This window comes from Phasianus colchicus, chromosome 1 (assembly GCF_987193195.1).
Source record: "Phasianus colchicus chromosome 1, bPhaCol1.hap1.1, whole genome shotgun sequence".
Classification (NCBI taxonomy): Eukaryota; Metazoa; Chordata; class Aves; order Galliformes; family Phasianidae; genus Phasianus; species Phasianus colchicus.
The window spans coordinates 15,753,516-15,759,515 of record NC_143436.1 but is presented as its reverse complement, the minus strand read 5'-3'; the positions used below and the strand labels follow the sequence as shown (position 1 = coordinate 15,759,515).

Sequence of the window (6,000 nt, the reverse complement as noted above, 5' to 3'; positions counted from 1 at the left end):
GCAATGATTAAATATCTAATTGGATTGTTCACGACTACTGGTACATGCGCATCATTGCTGGTACTGGTGCATCAGCAACTATAAGCATGATAAACCCGAGTGATAACGAATGTCTTCCTCTGACAGTGTGATGCAAGTAGCAACAGGATCAGAGGCTATCAAGAGATTGTAATTGTAACAATCAAAATAGGTTTGTGTGACCATTAATGATTTGAATTCGACCTGATAATAATATTTACACGTCATCCAAAAGATTATTAGTGAAATCTTGCAATTTCAAATTTATATGAAATAAATGTTGTATTTCAGAATGCAATATATTCAATTAAATTTGTTATAAATAACTTGCTGCTCTCAATTCAACAAAGTCTCGAGCAGAACTGTGGGCTTCACTATCAGAGATCTTGTATGGTATGCAGCTAAACCTCCAGTGTATGTATTTCACATATCCCTGAATCAGACTTCACATTGATGGCAAAACACCTCAAAGGGAGATGCAGCATTCCTACCAATACCAAATAACCCCTCATTCTAAATATGATGGATATAACATCTGCAAGTACTGGAGACTTTCACAACAGAAGGTTGATCTTCTAATTTATTTCCACTCACTTAATCAAAAGCCACACCTGTGAATGGATTCATTCACCAGAAACATCTCAAGTTGCAATGGTCAAAAAGCTTGGGCTTCTGAGGAAATAGAAAAGGTCCTATGGAAATACCAATAGGGGTGCTCAAAGAAGATACCCAAGATTAGGAACACTGTGATTATATCCATTTATAAGTGGTACCTTTTAAAACAGTCAGCATGAAACTGCAATTCAAAGAGGAAGTTTATAAAACTATTCAGAAGTGTGACAGCTTCAGACTTAAGAGATCCAGAAATTCAATGCATGTTTGAGATGTATGGTTCCAATTTCAACTCTGATTGATCTTCGTCTCAGATAAAATTATTGCAGCCCAACGGACATCTTACAAAAGTGATTTCCAACTCAGTTCAGAAATATCTCAGTTTGTTCAGCCAAACTGATTGTTCTTTTCTACACAAATTGTGCAATTGGTAATGATGAAGATGCTATCATCAGCTCATTGCTCAGGCAGCATTCTTTCTGTGCTCTGCAACTTATTAAAATCTGCCTTTTAGCCCTGGCAGGACAAATAAGTCTTGGCTGGTAGATAATTTCATAGCTAGCAAAGGAAAAATTCATTTAAGGAAACAGATAAAAATTATCACCTGCTATTCTCTTCGTTTTGTGTTGGTACAAGCTGTGCAGATTTGTACCAGGACCCAACCTGTCTGTTTCTGACCAAATAAGATTTAAGAACTTGTGATATAAACCAAGAGTTTCTTCCATTAATGGAACAAAAAGAAGGAAGCTGACAATATATTCTGACATGCTCAGTATTGAATCAGCATCTGAACAGAAAGGCTGAAGATTTTATGTTCTTTTAACTCTACCAGCAGCAAGGGGACCCACAGCTTCAAAGCACACCTGGTGGGAGTCTCCAGCTCTCTATCCAGTGAAGTTCAACATCTTCCTCAGTATAATTCATATGCCATTCTTGCAACAATCAAAGTCACTTTTTCTTTTTTTTTTCAAATAAAGGCTGGAAAATGCAGAACTACTTCCAAAACTGAAAACCTCCTACTCTTCCTCAGAAAAACAAGTTACAGTTCATTATCTGAAAATACTGTAAATTAAACCATTAAGAAGCATTTTTTCTTCCTCTTAAATTTCCTTCAGTGTCTGGTGAAATCAGCTTAAAATCAAAGCCACTTGCCTACTAGTCAGCCCTTTTATCCGTGATAGATCTGTTTTATTATAGACTAATTCAGCAAGTAAAAGAATCCTACTTGGACACACACACCCATGAACTGTACCATCAGACAGAGACACATCTTGAAGGCAGACGCTTTCAGTATACCATCTCTACAGTAACTTGCAGAGCAGGTGCTTCCTTTTCTTGCCAGGATTGATTCCAGGATTGTATAGTCCAGGTCAGTCTGGGCTTTTTCCAAAGGTTAAAAGATTCCATGTCCAGTGAGGGGAGAAAAGGAGATACTGCTCAATGGTTGCAAGACAAAATTTCCCATTCTTTACCTCCCTAGGTGAGCAGTGTTTTATCACAGCAACCTGCTCCTGGATGGTGGTGGTGCTTCTTCATCAGGAAGAAACATAAGAGTCTCTAAAAATGATTTGCCTGCGTTAGTGCCATAAGCACAGTCCTTTCAACGTGCAAACTGTCCAAGTGATCTGTGATGCCAAGTTTATAATGAGCTGAAATGAAAGCCAAACTTCATCCCATACACAACAGGCTGTCAACACCAGGTGCTGCATCACACTTGTCAGCAGGTATTCAATAGTACAATTTGTTACTGCACTAATGAGTCAAGTAGCTTGTCAAGAGCCTCACATCTTCTGTACTCTCAAGGATGAAATGAAGTTACAAAACTGCCCCTCGCAAAAACAGAGGAAAGTAGAATAGTGCAACTCAGGGTGAGGAACTCACAGTGAAAATATTGAAGCAATACACTTATCTACCTAGATGTTCCCAGTTTGCACCTACAAGGAAAGAAAATCACAGTCAATACTTCTGAGAAGCTAAATCTTTCCAAATATTTTTCCTCTTTCAGCTGATCTGAATTGCCAAAACATCTTAGTTTCCTAAAGCTGAATACCCGTAGCATACCATCAGTCAGAGTACCCAACAGAATGCCAGATCTCTTGATCAAGCTCAAGAATATTAGGAAATATTCTTCCTAATATCTATGGATATTAGGAAATACTACTTCTCTGAAAGGTGGTGAGGCACAGGAATGGGCTGCCCAGGGAGGTGGTGGAATCCCCTTCCCTGGAGGTGTTCAAGGAACGTTTGGATGTTGTGTTGAGGGACATGGTTTAGCGAGAACCATTGGTGATGGGTGGATGGTTGGACTGGATGATCTTATAGGTCTTTTCCAACCTTAGTGCTTCTGTGAATGTTTTAGCTGGCAAACATTGAGTTTCACCTAATTGAAGTTCATGTGCAATTTTACCAAAATGTGATTTTGCAAACCAAAAGCAATTGCTGCTGCCTTATAGCAGGAGTATAAATCTAGAGTGACTGGAGTTAGTAATGATCTGACCCTCCTTACACAAGGAAAAAGTAGAACTCTCAAAACTGAATTTGTGGTTATGCTTTGACTATGCCTATCTACATATCTATGCCTACATATCTATAAAGATTACAGCAAATCTCAGTGTTAATGCTGCTACAAAACTTTTACTTCCATAGCACCTTTAAGTCTTCAGTATAGTAAAATTTTGCTTTAGAAAGCAATTCAAAGTCTTAGAAGAAAAACTACTATAAAATAAAGTGGATTCGAACACCTTCTTTTCAGTTGGCTTTACTGTCATACAAAGCTTAGACTCTAATTATAATTAATTGGCTACTATCCTTTGTAGTACACCTTTGTTCTGAAAAGGTAAACTGAAAATAATTGTACACGCTGATGTGTAATTTTAAAGTTTCATCATGAAAATGTGAAGGCTTTTGCAGCCCTCCTAGCTGTCTAACTCTAATAAAGCAAACAAGCAACAGTTTTCCCCAGCAGTGAGATCATAGAAAACAAGCGTTTTAAAATCTGTTTATACAGTCATCTTTCAAATGTGTAAAGATAAAAAGAAAAAAAAGAATGGTTCATAAGGGAAAGCTTTCCAATCATTTTCCAATTAAAATCCCAGCCCTGAAACAGTGCTCACCTTACATAATGAGAAACATTAAGGCAAGCTGTTAATTACTTTTTATTTCTGTGAAAATTGCAAGATATTTTGAACATAATGAGAACAGCTCCTCCTACAGTATTACTCCAAAGGCACTAGGAGGAGCTCTAATTGTTCCCCAAAAGGGACAAATTACCACATAATTACTGTTAAGGTATGCCTGGTTTACTGGGTTTGTAAATGCACATTTTACATAAAAGGTATGAAATATACCCATACCAAAGAGACATGCAGTCCATTGCTGGATTTGAAAAAAAAAGTTATACAGAACAAATTTTATAATTACCTATTATTACGTGCAGCTTGATCAGTAATTGCATAACTCAAACTATCATGCATCAAGGTAACACCCTCCTCCTTTACTAAGAGTTCTTGGTTCATTTGACAAACGTAAAAACTGAAGCTCAGCTCCACTCAGGAGACATCACAGCTATGCTTCTCCAAGAGCCCTATAAACATCTGCCTAAGAGGAGGCAGCCTTCTGTGACATGAGTCTCTTCACACGCCTCGGAGTCAGTGGATATTCTCCATAACTCTTACAGTCTGTAGATTTCCTGATGGCGGGCTGGGCTGTACAGCATCTGGAAGAATTTGGCCGTCTTCTGTGAAGTCAGGAAGGAGTTAAAACACACCAGTGGAGGGTGCAAATGTTTGTTTTCCCAGCTGAGCTCTCCTGCAGCAGCAGCACTAGCAGAGCTGAGAAAGCACAGTTCTTTAAAGAAACGTTTCAAATGTACCAGATGATTAGGACAATGAACAAGAGCTGTGGGAAGGGACTTAGAATCACTTTGTGATCTCAGTGCTGTCACACAAAACTGAATTTAAAGGGGGGAATGATAAAGTAAGCTGTTAGTAGGCAGGTCAAAGGATAATGCTGAGAATATCAACAGGATAAAACCGTTAAAGGACAGTCTGTGTCCATCTGTCTGAACAGGTTTCTGAGCCGAGTGTGGTTTTGGCAGCTAATAGAGATTAAATTGCTCAGACAGGGACTCTGTATCAAAACCTCTTCTCTGAGCCCAAAGCTGCACTTGAACTCTGTTGATGAGCAGAAAAGGATGTCCTTTCCTTCCAGCATGTCACTGCACTGCTCTTTGAAATCCAGCATGCTGCAGCTGGCAGTGCCACGCTTCCTGAATACAAATCTAGCTAAATAACCCAGCTGTGTGAGTTTTCTATGCTGGCTACCATCTATTCTCCATGCTGACTACGTATGCATTAAGTAACACAACAGGGCCACTACCTGTTGTATTACCACTGATTATTTCCTGACTCCAACATCAGTTTCTCCATTATCACCACACAGACCCACTCCAACTGCTCAGCACCAGCACAACTCGCCACAAGCCTCTCGTTTTCAACCACTGCCAATAATCTCATACAACTTGAACTGTAGAACAGAATAAATAGTTTCAGTTGGAAGGGACCCACAAGAATCATCAAGTCCAACTATCAGACCATCCGGGGCTGACTCAGAATTACAACATGTCCTTGAAAGTTATTTAAACATGGTCAGACATGAGGTATCAACTACTTCTCTACAAAGCCATGGTCGTCAACATAGCCTTGTAGGTGTTCCATGATGCTTTTTACCAGAAATTTCATGAATCATTGTTTGATTTATATGCCATAATTTTTTTATTGAAGATGGAACATTATTTATTAAGTAGCTGCTGAATTTTGGCAGTGACTGGATCATACCCATCAGTCTGCCCTACACAAAGCAGCCACAATTACCACATCTTTCAAATAAGATTCACTGAAAAATTATATAATAAAATTCTGTTCAACTATTGCTAGGATTCTGGATATCTTCAGACTTTTTCTTTTTTGTACAGCAGACAAGGAACACTGTAAATTATTACAAACTTTTGTTTCATATTTATTATAACTTTTTTCCTCTCCTTTTCCAGACTGTGGTGTCCATTGTCATGTCACCAAGCTGTTGGCTATTTCCATTTTACCTTGGTGTAACATCTGTGTAATGCTGATTTTGATACAAGTATCTTCTGTGTTGAAAAATAAGAAATGAGTGAGTTAACAAATACAGGTAGAGACTGAGATATGCAGCTGAATGACGTACACATGAAAAGGAGAACAGAAAAAAGAGCACCTTTTTAAATCCCATCCTTAGTCAGAGACATTGCTCACTCACCAATACGTAAAACATGAGTCCCTCGAGGATCTGCTCCTTACCTGGGCATTACAAGCTCTCCAGTGAGGCTGCACATACCTC

General features: G+C 38.7%; 1 long non-coding RNA gene across 1 annotated transcript in view; it reads right to left on the bottom strand.

Annotated features, from left to right (window-relative positions):
• Window positions 1-602: 602 nt before the first annotated feature.
• LOC149919409 (uncharacterized) overlaps window positions 603-6,000 on the bottom strand; it is a 27,931-nt gene continuing 22,533 nt past the window's right edge. Inside the window, exon 4 of the long non-coding RNA XR_016464474.1 lies at window positions 603-2,564. This is a non-coding gene — a long non-coding RNA (uncharacterized LOC149919409). The remainder of the gene's footprint in view (window positions 2,565-6,000) is intronic.